General features: G+C 45.8%; 1 long non-coding RNA gene across 4 annotated transcripts; it reads right to left on the reverse strand.

Moving 5' to 3' along the window:
• Positions 1–406: 406 nt before the first annotated feature.
• LOC122183006 lies at positions 407–7,265 on the reverse strand. Of its 4 annotated transcripts, none has more exons than XR_006180061.1 (6): positions 7,181–7,265; positions 6,523–6,713; positions 4,741–5,564; positions 4,310–4,358; positions 1,797–2,146; positions 407–430 (listed from the first exon to the last, which is right to left on the reverse strand). It is a non-coding gene; the product is annotated as an uncharacterized LOC122183006 (long non-coding RNA). The 4 variants fall into 4 exon arrangements; XR_006180060.1 differs by lacking the exon at positions 407–430 and adding an exon at positions 1,450–1,625; XR_006180062.1 differs by lacking the exon at positions 407–430 and having other exon boundaries at positions 1,702–2,146; positions 6,523–6,656.
• Between the last annotated feature and the right edge of the window lie 3,826 nt (positions 7,266–11,091).

Below are 11,091 nucleotides of genomic sequence, written 5' to 3' on the forward strand. Positions count from 1 at the left end.
CAGAGACAGCAGATGAATAATTCACCCTTTACATAGATGTGGCGATAAATTTTCAGTCCTTTATTTTCAAATCTAGTCTTGTAAAAGAGCATCCAGCAAATGTTCCCCTCCAAATAAAAAAAAAGCAAGAGGGATAAAGCAAGACTTCCACTTTCCTGATGTGTGAAAGACTTCTCAGAGAAGAAAACGAAAAAGAAGAAAGAAAAAGGTCACCTTTCTCTGTATCTTCCTCCTCTGCCATTGCAAATCCATGAGGAAATGCAGTATGTATGTTATATTGCAGTGAAACTTCTGGATTTAGGCAAGAATCAACATACAACTCAGCAGACAAACCCCAGCTGGGCCACGTGCAAATGAAGGACATGGAGCACGGCAGCCTCGTTGCTTCCTGAGAATGCCTCGTGTTCAGTGTTAACACACTTTGCAGTAGCTAAAAGGAAGAAAACAGGAAGCACAAATCCTTACCTCCTCATCCCAAATTGGAGCCACTGGGGCCAGATGGCCTGGGGCCACGTTTTGCCCTGCTCTGCATTTGCATTCCCAGAAGCACAGCTGCTCTTTGAATCCCAGCTCTGACTGCCAGTCCTGCATGTGCAGCGCTGCCACCTTCTCCAAATTAAAACAGGAGCAGCTATTTTCATCTGCTGCTGGAATCCAGCTGCAGAAATTCCTTGCAGTGCTTGTCTTCTCTTCCCAGACGACCCAGAAGCATGGCAGGGTGTTAACACATCCCATGTGGGTCTGTCTTGCAGGACAGCAGGGTTTGGAAGCTGCTGGTGGTGCTCATGCATGGTCAAGCACTTGCCTTTTGCTTTGTAAAATCCAACCCAAGGAGGCTTTTAAATTATAGGAGCTAACAGAAAACCTCTTTTATTTTGTCTTGAACCTTTGTTAACTGCTGATTGATCAAATTGGGAAATAATTGGGCAAAGAAGAATGGTAATGCTTTTGTTCCTGCTCAGCCACGGGTGGCATGGTCTGCTGGTGCTGTGCACACACTATGCACTGTGCTGTGTTTGCACTAGATTACAGTAAGCAAAATTACCTGTGCAAGGAAATGGTAAAACAGCGATTATTTTATTGCACTGCACTGATTCTATTCCTTCTGCCTACCTTCCCCTATTAAAGATAAGCAATAGCATGGTACTGTTACAAGCAGCGTATGACAGCACCTCTCAGCATCAACATTCAGCACATCTTCCACAAGGAAATGCATCCTCCATCTTCACACAACTTTTACAGACCTGCCTGGGTCCCAGACTATATTTTTATATAGCAGTGGTAAATTCTTGCAGTTGGTTGTGCCTGAAAATACTCAGGAACAAATTGATACATTTCTGTATGCTCTCCCAGCCTGCCTGCTTGATGCCTGTTGGTATTCGCAGTACGCTGATCCTGGGCAGCTTCAGACTCAGGGTCTCAGCTCCTACCCAGCACAAACCTCTTGGCCAAGAAATGCTGCCCCGAGCTCTTGGATCAGTGCTGTGGTGTACCATGAGCTGAGGAGTTCCAGAACTCCCTCAGGTTCTGAATTTTCAAGAGCTGTGAGTCTGACCCTGGATAAAATCATCTGCCAAAGACCTGGGACTGCCAATTGGAGGCTGTGACTCTGTGCAGAACACTATCTACCAAAAGAAAAGAAAAAAAACCACACAAAAACTTATCAGAAATATTATTTTCTTTCATGCAGAGAATCAAACTTTAAATGATTCCATCTGTCACTTTCATCTGCACCCTGTTCCATTGGCTGGATTTTGCTCATTAAGATAAATTTCAAGCCGACAGATCATTTTTACCTTCAGGGCTTTGCTGAAATGTGTGTGGGACTTCTTCCCCTCCTCCCTTTCTGACAGTGATGACAGAGGAGAAAGGGTATTTGTCCTATGCTGCGTTGCCGTTGTGTGCAACAGCTTTGACCTTCCAGAAGAGAAAACAGTACATTCAGATTCCTCCGCCTTTCTCCCATGGGACAGAAGCTGGCCAAGCCTCTCCAATAAAAGTTTCCCATTCAACCTTGCATCGTAAAACCTTCTGTTCTTTATGACTCTCCTCCTCAAAGATCCCCCAGCAAGCCTCCAGCCCTTTAAGGACTCATGCTGAAGAGCTTCTGTGTTGTGCAAATGGTTCCAATGTCTTTGTTTCTTCCCTGAAAAGGCATAAAAGAGATTTGCTGGATTCCTTACCTCACAGCCAAACACAACTACACGCCGTGCACTTTGCACGTTACAGCTCCCTACGCCATCAGCCCCAATGACTTATTTTACTGTAAATGTAATTAAGCATTGGAATGGTTTCGGGAGGAATGGGATCAATCATCCATCACTTAGAGTCTTTAAATCAAGGTTGGGTGTTTGCAGCCGGGTCCTGCTCTGTGCTCAGGCACACAGAGGCTCTCATAGTGCATTTTCCTGACTGTATATAATCACACGGTCATGGTCAGGCTTGGTATTGAGGAATTAGGGGATGGGCGGGATGGCCTTTGTCAAGCAGGATGTAGGATTAGTTGGACTTAATGGTCTGTTTTGGCCTTTAAATCTATGAATAGAGCAAAGGAAAGAGAAAAACAACCAAAAAAAAAAAAAGAAACCACAACAGAACAAAAGTGCCTGTTATAACCAGCATGTTTCTCCCTTCTGAAAGCAGAACTGGAGGGACTGCAGGCAGCTGGTGTTAGAAAGGAGTGCTGGAGAAGACCAAGGACACTGCAGTGCCCAGGCACTCGCATCCAGAGCCCCTCACTTCCATGCAGTTGCTGCAGCCAACCTGGCCACCCAAACCCAATGGGATCTTCTGAGCTCTCATGGCAAACACTGGGTGCGAGGATGTGCTCAAAGCCCAACCCATTTTCACTTTCTTTCCCCTTCCCCTTGATATCACTTGTGTGTTTCAAAAGAGCTGTAAGTCTAATGCTTTTTCTGTTCCTAAATTAAGCTAATTAAAATTTTAATTCGGTAGACATTATCTTATAGCATAATTAGAAGAGCTTATATTTCAGTGGTTTGGTTGGTACCAATCCTTTTTACTTTAAATCGTGTTTCATTAATTGAACAGAGCTTAGATAGGTGCTTATAAGGTAATAAGCTAACTATCTGTTCTTAGCAAAATTCTCCATTTTCCCCAGCGATGCTCCCTCTCTGACCCCACATGCTTTACACTGGAATCGTTCACCCTCAATGCTGATGACATCCCGTGCTCATGTGGGCATTTGGGGGACTGTGGGCACCCCTTGTGGGCACCAGCAAAGCAAACACTAACGGTCCTCTTTGGCAAATGGCAAACACAAATTCTGCCCACTGACTGGATGATAATATCTGCTTAACCATGGGTTATTGCATAATTAATTACTCTCAGAGCTTTATTAAGTCCCTAAGAATCTTTCTATAGACTAGGCTGGTATTACTCTGCCATACATTTTAAAGAGATTACTGTTAATTAATTTAACTTGTCTGCGTACCTAAAACTCAACTAAACCCTCTTTTGTGCCATCTGCTGTCATTTCAGACATGCAGGATTTCCAAACTCCCATTGAACTACAAACAGATTAATGCTCTCTACTCAGATACAAAATGTCCAAAAAAGACACTTTCCAGCACCTCCTGCTACGCACTGCATGGTGCCTGGGAGCAGCCCACAGCACTGGGATCGCCCTTCCTGTGAGTTATCCATCCCACCAAGAGAGAATTTCCCTCTGGGACTATCGACCCAGAGCTTTCCAAAAGCACTAAATTCCCTGAAAGTGTGAAATAAAACATTAAGCCACAATTTATCTACTCCTGGGGCTAAGGCGCCCAAACCAGTGAACATAAATCGCTCAGGACATTTATGATCTTCTGACAGATTTCTCTCCTGAAGTAGGAGCCTGACACACGTAAATCCTCACAAACGCTCCTCCAGAGCAGAGCTGGGCAGTGGCAGAGCTGACACACGGAGGTGGGCTGCACGGCTTCCCATTGCTCACGCTGTGGGGCACGAGGGTTGTTTGCTGAATGCGAAGTGCAGCTCCCTCCCCTTCATTCTGTGTGCCTCCATCCCCAGACATGGCCTCCAAATCAACTCAGCACCCAAGACCAGTGCAACCCATGAGCTGAGGGCTCCTGGGACTACCAAAAACCAAACAGCAAGTAATGATGTTCATAACAAGCCAGACCTTCCAGCCGGCCAGGCCACACAGGCTGGAGAAGATTTTGTCAGAAAACAATTTCAAGTGAGAGGAAAAAAAAAAAAAAAAAAAAAGCAAAAAGCAAGAATAACTGACTGACCCAAGCATAAAAATTCTTGGTTTTCTGCTAAAACACACACAAAAACTCACAAGAGTTTCTGAAGGCTCTGTTTGTTCATTTCTCAGGTAGAAGCCGCTTCTGAAAAGAGGAATATTTTTAGCATAAGGTTGTAACTAAGGTTAAAAAAAGAACTGTTCCCACCCAGCTCTCTTTCATAAACTCATTTAGGATGAGCAATGTGACAGCAGCTGGCTCCCACCACGCACATTTCCGGCAGCATCCTCTCCCAGCACCAACCTCCCACACAGGGATGCTTGGCTGCAAGGAGCACACAGCAGGCACACAGCCCTCTCTGGGGGGCCAGACCCACCTGCTGGCAGAGCCATAGTGTCTGCAGGGACCCCAAGCTCACCCCCCATCTGTGAGCTGTAAGGCATGGCATGACCAGAGCAAGCTTGCAGCATGGCTGGAAGTTGGGCAAGACCAAGGAGCTTCTCGCCACCTAAGCTCAGATGCTCACCTGCTTGTTCAGATCTTGTTTCGAAACCAACACAAAATTGCTCCACAGCTCCAAGCAGAGTCCATTTCCTAACCAATAACTCATTTCCAGAGCAGTCAGTAGTTCTGCATAAAGGCCCTGTTTCACCTGCACACCACTTTGGCTCAGGATGCGCTCCCTGCATTGTAACCTCTCCAACAGCAGCATTTTCCAGACTGGCAGCTAAGTGGGTGCTTAGGCAGACATTCATGGAAACAGAAAGCTAAATCTGCTTTGCATTATGCTTGCTCCAAGAGGGGCTGGATGGAGAGCAGCAGCTTGCAGCTAGGCAATGGGTATGAGCCAGCACCTCATCCAGACAGTTCGTTTGCACTTCCCAACAAATGCTGTTTATTTGCAGCAAGCGTACCACGAGGCTTATGGCAGGGAATGGTCCCATCTGACACACTCTCCACCTGTCTGCCGAGGTGAGGTGCATCCCTCAGTGAGGCGCTGATGGATCAGTCCAAACACCCTTGCCAGCCAAAACGTGGGTGAGACAGGCATAAAAGAGACACGCTCGGTTCTGATGGAGCCCATTCACTGAGCTTGGGTAGGCATTAAAGCAGCTGCAGTGGCTGTAGCTCAACAGATGCTACACAGTGGCATCCCACTATGTCCTAAAGCATTCACAGCCTCCAGCCTGAGTCAAGTCCTCCCTTCCCACTTGACTGCTTGGTTTACACAGCAAAACAGCTCTCCCAAATATTCTTGCATCACACCCAAGGAGCTTGCTGTTGGGCCCCAGATTTCACAATTTCACTGTGATTTGTAATCAGTGCATCAGGAACGGGTGATTAAAATATCTGTCATGAAGAACAATGCAAAATTAACACAGAAATTGTATTATTGTGGGTCATTTAGTTCTAAGTGCAACAGCCTCTGCTTTTTTTTTTTTTTTTTGCCACTTAAGCGATATGCAGCATGAAACAGCACAAATAAATAAAGATGTAGAGAACATTAGATACACTTTGTAAGAGCAAATTGCACACGTTCACATTTCATTCTAGTTAGATCAAAATTAGATGGTTTTCCTCCATTATCTCAGTGGATACGCTAAAAACCAGTGATTTATGAAAGAAACCAGTGTGAATGCCACTATAATTGATTAACCTAAGAGACTGGTGACCTACTTGTAGGTATACAAATATGATTATAATTGTGCAGTAAGTAGTTGAATGTTCCGCAGGACTTCTTTATAATGTGACTGTAATGCATAAAAGCAAGAGGGAAACGAAAGGTTTCCATTTGAGAATAGGTGCTGAGAGCTTTCTGCCCCTCTCAAGGTGGATAGGGGCAGAACCAACCCCTCCTGACCAGCAGTTCATCCCATCAATAGGTTGTCACAACAGCTGGCAACAATCCCCAGGTGCTCACAGCCTGAAGACCCCTGCACTGGAAACCCTGGAGATGATACGGGATGTGGGAGTTGTTAGGGTGGGATTGAGTTAATTAGCACTGTGTCTGATGAGGGCCATAATGGCATAATAAAAGAAATGAATAAAAGCAGGCTGAACTGACGTCAGCAGATTGATGGGTGCTTGCTGCTGGGTCAGGGCTGGAGCAGCATGTGCAGGGCGATGCATTGCTCACAGTGAAGGAGATGGGTGGGGAAGGGGTGTTGGAGGGGACCCTGCAGGATCTGTGTGACATATGGAGGGCAGAAAGAGGAGAAGCATTACAGGACACTCATAATTAAGCTCTACCACAAGTCCACAGAAGAGTTCCAGAGAAGAATTTGCACCCCACTTCCCTAGGAGTTACCTCTGACTCAGGCACACAGGTGACAGGATGAAGATGGCTGCTCTTAAGTTCTGCATTCATCCATCCAGACGCTGACAACCACCCAGGGGTGACTGACTGGCTCTACTTTTGTATTCTTTTCCATATTCAGTTGTCTGGAAGAAGGATATGTTGGCCACAGCAATGCTGCATTTGAGAGAGGCACTGGCTTCCTGAGTGAATAGTTCAGGAGATTGTTATAGTCAGCCTGAAGACACTGACAGCTCTGTCATCATGCCTCAGGCCAGTAAGGAAAGTGTAAGGAAGAAATAGAAAACCACAAGTTAAATCCGTGCTTTACAGCAATCAGGCTCTGCCTCTTCACTTTTGACCTCAAATTCCAACTTCCACCTAAATGAATTAGTGAAGAATAAACACTGTTTAAGTTGCAGTATTTTGAAGCAGAGAGATGACTCCTAGCTCAGCCAGCTATCCTGGCCATCCAACATAACATGCATTAAAGTGACAGAGGATGACAAAGCAGAGGAGCACATACTATCTTTAGCCCATGTGCAGTCCTGCATTCACATCTGCTATGGGAAATTGAAGCTGTGCTCTACATCCAGTACTGTGCAGCACCTATCTACCAAAATCAGCTGGGGACAGATAGTGGCTATTTACTAAACTGGTGGAATAGTACCTGTAATTGTCCTTAACAGGGAAAGGCCAGCACACCAAGCCCACCTCTCTTCACCTTCTTCATTTCAGACCCCTGGTACTTCCAGTTTAAGCTCTGCAAACATGAGTGTAGAGATCAGCCTACTAATATGAACTGTGGGGCCAAATGAATCTCTATGGGGAGCACCTGTGCCCCCCTCATGCCCTCAACAGACAGCAGCTGTTCCTCCTTCCAGAGTGTTGCTTTAAGTAAAAATCCTGCAATGCAATAATCCCAGCTTCAAGCCTATTGCAGAAATTAAAAATGACTTGCTTCTGGTTGGATGCAAAGCTTACTAATTACCTACCAGCATTCGAGTGGCAAGTTTGCCACATGAATAATTGTGTATCCACAAAAGTGTTTCACTGGAAGGGTTATTAGCAGGAAAACAGGAATTCAGTTGGAAGGCATTAATAAACCTTGAAGACAACAGCTATTATGGTGATTGATCCTCAATCCAAGTGTACACAGCTCCTGCAGGATGGAGGAGCAGGAGATGCTGTGCAGGAGGGGTGTTCTGAGAGCAGGGAGGAAAGGCAGGGCTGTTGCAGAAGTCAAGGGTAAAAATCGGTACTGTCACATCCAGAAGGGTTAAGAAAGAAAAACACACTTCCAAGGCAAACTCAAAATTAGATCGCTTTAGCAGTCTGCAGAACTTAAATCCCAGTCCCAGCCCTCAGGTTTCCCCCAAGTCTCTGCCTGTTTCAGGTGGGGGCTCACAGGGCTCGCTGCCCCCTACCAGGATCACCATTGGGTGATGGGTGCAGCCCATGATCTGAACGGAGCTGCTCGCACCACAGCATTCCAGTGCATGCCAAGATGCAGGGTGTTGAGCTCATTGCAGTATTTTTCCTTCTGAACGGAAACAAAAACAAACTCTTGCCAGTTTATTATTTCAGCTAATTATATGAACCAACAGTATTTCATCCAAGCCATTTTAGAAAAATAATTGGAGAACGTTCACAAAACCCAAGCAACCATTTTTCTCCTGCCAGCGTGGCAGATGCAAACATAAAGAGTAACATGTCCATACATCTCCAATCTCAACTTCTTATGAAACAAAATAAAAGCAATCTGGTTGTGAACTGATCCAAAGCAAATACAATATTTCAGAACACTTGCATTCCGTAGGTGGGGCTGATTTATATGCAATCTAAGGACCAGTGTGCAAATGTGAGGGGAAGACTATTGTCCCCTTCACACTTTCTGAACTCACAGGCATTGTTTTTGATCTCCATGCAAGTGAGGAGCCCTTGGCTTCCACAGTAACATCTTTTGAAGGAAGAACACTTGACAGATTTCTATGGCACTCCCAAAAACAGCTGTTTTATCAGCCTGAGGTTCCCTTTGCCATAGATAACACTTTGACGTTTATTGTGTGATCTCTAAGATCACACACAGTGGTCTTCCAAACAGGAGCTGCTGAACGCATCCCCTGCCTGACTTCCCTTTGCAAGTGCTATTTCTATTCCCATTTGACAGATGGAAAGAGAAGGAAGGAGAGGATGGCATCTTCCTAAGGCAGCTCCAGGCACAGTCTGGACATCAGACAGCAGCCGCCACAGCCCAGGGCAGGAGGACACCTGTTGCAAACACCATTTTGTGCTCGAAGACCTCATTTGTGTTGGAGTTTTCTGCCACTCCTTTTCCAAGGAGGTGTTGCTCCACCTGCTGTCGCTTTCTCGTGCTGAGTTTTCATGATTAGTTTCCAAGATTCAGCAGCTTTTCGATAGGCAGAAGAACACCTTGGGTTCGTGGCACTGCAGTCTGACTTAGAGTTAATGGCCAAAGTAAATCAGAAACGAAGGGGAACCTAACAAAAACTGGAAATTGTATGCACTGGAAGTGAAATAAGAGAAAGAGGAAAGGGAAAGAAACACCAAAAGGATAACTGTCATTTTGATAACTGTCATTTTCAGAAAGGAAGCCATTGGTGGATTTCCAAAACCAGTCCCAGTTCTGTTTTCTCTGCCAAACCTTGGTCTATCATTTTGCCATGAGTATTGCACCCAGTTCCTCAGGGACTCTGAATGCAGTCCTCCAAGCTACCACCAGGCTGGGCTGGCTCTGACAGATACCTCCCAAGAGTGGGGGAGGCCAGCAGCAAACATGAGCTCATAAATTTCATGCCCAACAGTTGCATTTGGCTGTGTCTGCACACCGGGAGCGTGAAGAGTGCACTGGGGGACTGCATCCCAGAGCACACATTTCATAAGCCAGGCAAACCAGTCGCTCCGTGAATTAGTGGCAAATCTTATGGCAATGCCAATAAGCAGAGACACTAATTAATACCCTCTCGTAATTCAATTCATTTAGGGCTCGGCTTGCTAACCAAAGCTCTTCTTCTCCTGCATCCGGCTGCTGCAGACCTTTGAGGAGGGCTGCACGCTTCCTGGCTGCTCCTTGGGAGCTGATTTACTGCTGCTGTGTCGGGATTCGCACAACATTCAGGGCCTTTTCTGCAATGAAATATGCTCAGCATGGAGGTCAGGCAAACTGTGCCACGCTGCATTCATAAGCATCCTTCAGTTAGCACTGCAGACCATCGGCAGTCTCACAGTTCAAATAGTGGGAGTCTGGGGGTTGTTCAGGGTTGAGCAGGGGTTCAGCTGGGACCAAGCCCTCCATTTATTTCCCAAATGCTCACTCTTCTGCCATTTTTATTTACCATGATTAGTACTCCCTTAATGCAGACTCTCCCTGGCCTTGCTCTGGGATGTGCTGTACTCCCCACCACAGCGTGGCCATGGCTTGGATTTGCAAAGGCACTTTGTTTCTCATGGGATTCATATTATCAGTGCAAAATATCTCCTTCCTTTTCATGGCACAATGGCTCGCTCTGATCCAGATGAAAATGTGGATGTTTCCATAATTGCACACTGACCTGTGCTGAACAAGCCTGCTCAAATGCTATTTCAGTTCTGCATGGCCAGACTTTATCAGATTTATTCTATCTGGAGGAAGTCACATCACAAATAAATAACTTCAACCGTACATTGGCGTATTTTAAAAGCAAATTATTTGGCAGGTATTCTCCCTTTCTTCTCCTCCTTATTCACCCAGTTTATAGCACCATTAACAAGCACGCCCTGAGCTGGAAGAGCAGCCTTCCCAATGACAACCTCAGTGCTCTTGCACTTTGTGAAGTTTTGAGTTTCCTCTTCCTCTTGCCCCCCAGAGTCTTCATATGCTGCAACATTTTGTGAGTTGCCGCTGCCAGCCCAGGATCTCCATGCTTGGTGCTTGCTCCTTGTGCACTGCTGACCTGTCCCCTCCTCGCGCCATGCTCCTGCCACCTGTCCTTGTCCCCCGTGATCCCCTGTAGCAAAACCATCCAGCCCTGGGCCTGGCCGTGCATTAAGGACCATGTATAATCCCAGCCAGGTCAGCAATTTGTTTTTCCATCCCCAGTGACACTAAATTTGCACACCACTGCCACCAACTCTTCACTCAAGGTTGCTCCTTCCATTGCCCCTGGTCCCTTTCCTCTGCAACTTTGACGAATGGCAGAACTCCTCAGCCATTTTCCTCCAAGAGAATTAAAGTTTTAATGATCAACCTTTATAAATTACAACAGTGATGCTCTAAATAATAAATAGTTTCTGGCCAGGTCTAGCCCTCTGAGCTATTATTCTCCAGCATGATATGCTGAGCCCCTATCTGCATATATTTTCCATACTGTATTCAAGTCCTCTTATGTCATTGAGATAAGCAGTCAGGAGATATGTGTTTTCCAAAATGATGTCCTCGTTCATCATTTCTTCCTCACTGCTCAGCCTGATTACATTTAATTCAAGAAGAAAGAAGCCTCGCCTGGGCCCACTGAGCATATAAGGTTAAAAAAGCAATGCAAATGAAGCAACGGCTTCCTGGAGAAATGGCTACAGAGCACA

The sequence above is a fragment of the Lagopus leucura genome, unplaced genomic scaffold (genome assembly GCF_019238085.1).
Source record: "Lagopus leucura isolate 7727_CA_CO unplaced genomic scaffold, USGS_WTPT01 Super-Scaffold_100016, whole genome shotgun sequence".
Taxonomy (NCBI): domain Eukaryota; kingdom Metazoa; phylum Chordata; class Aves; order Galliformes; family Phasianidae; genus Lagopus; species Lagopus leucura.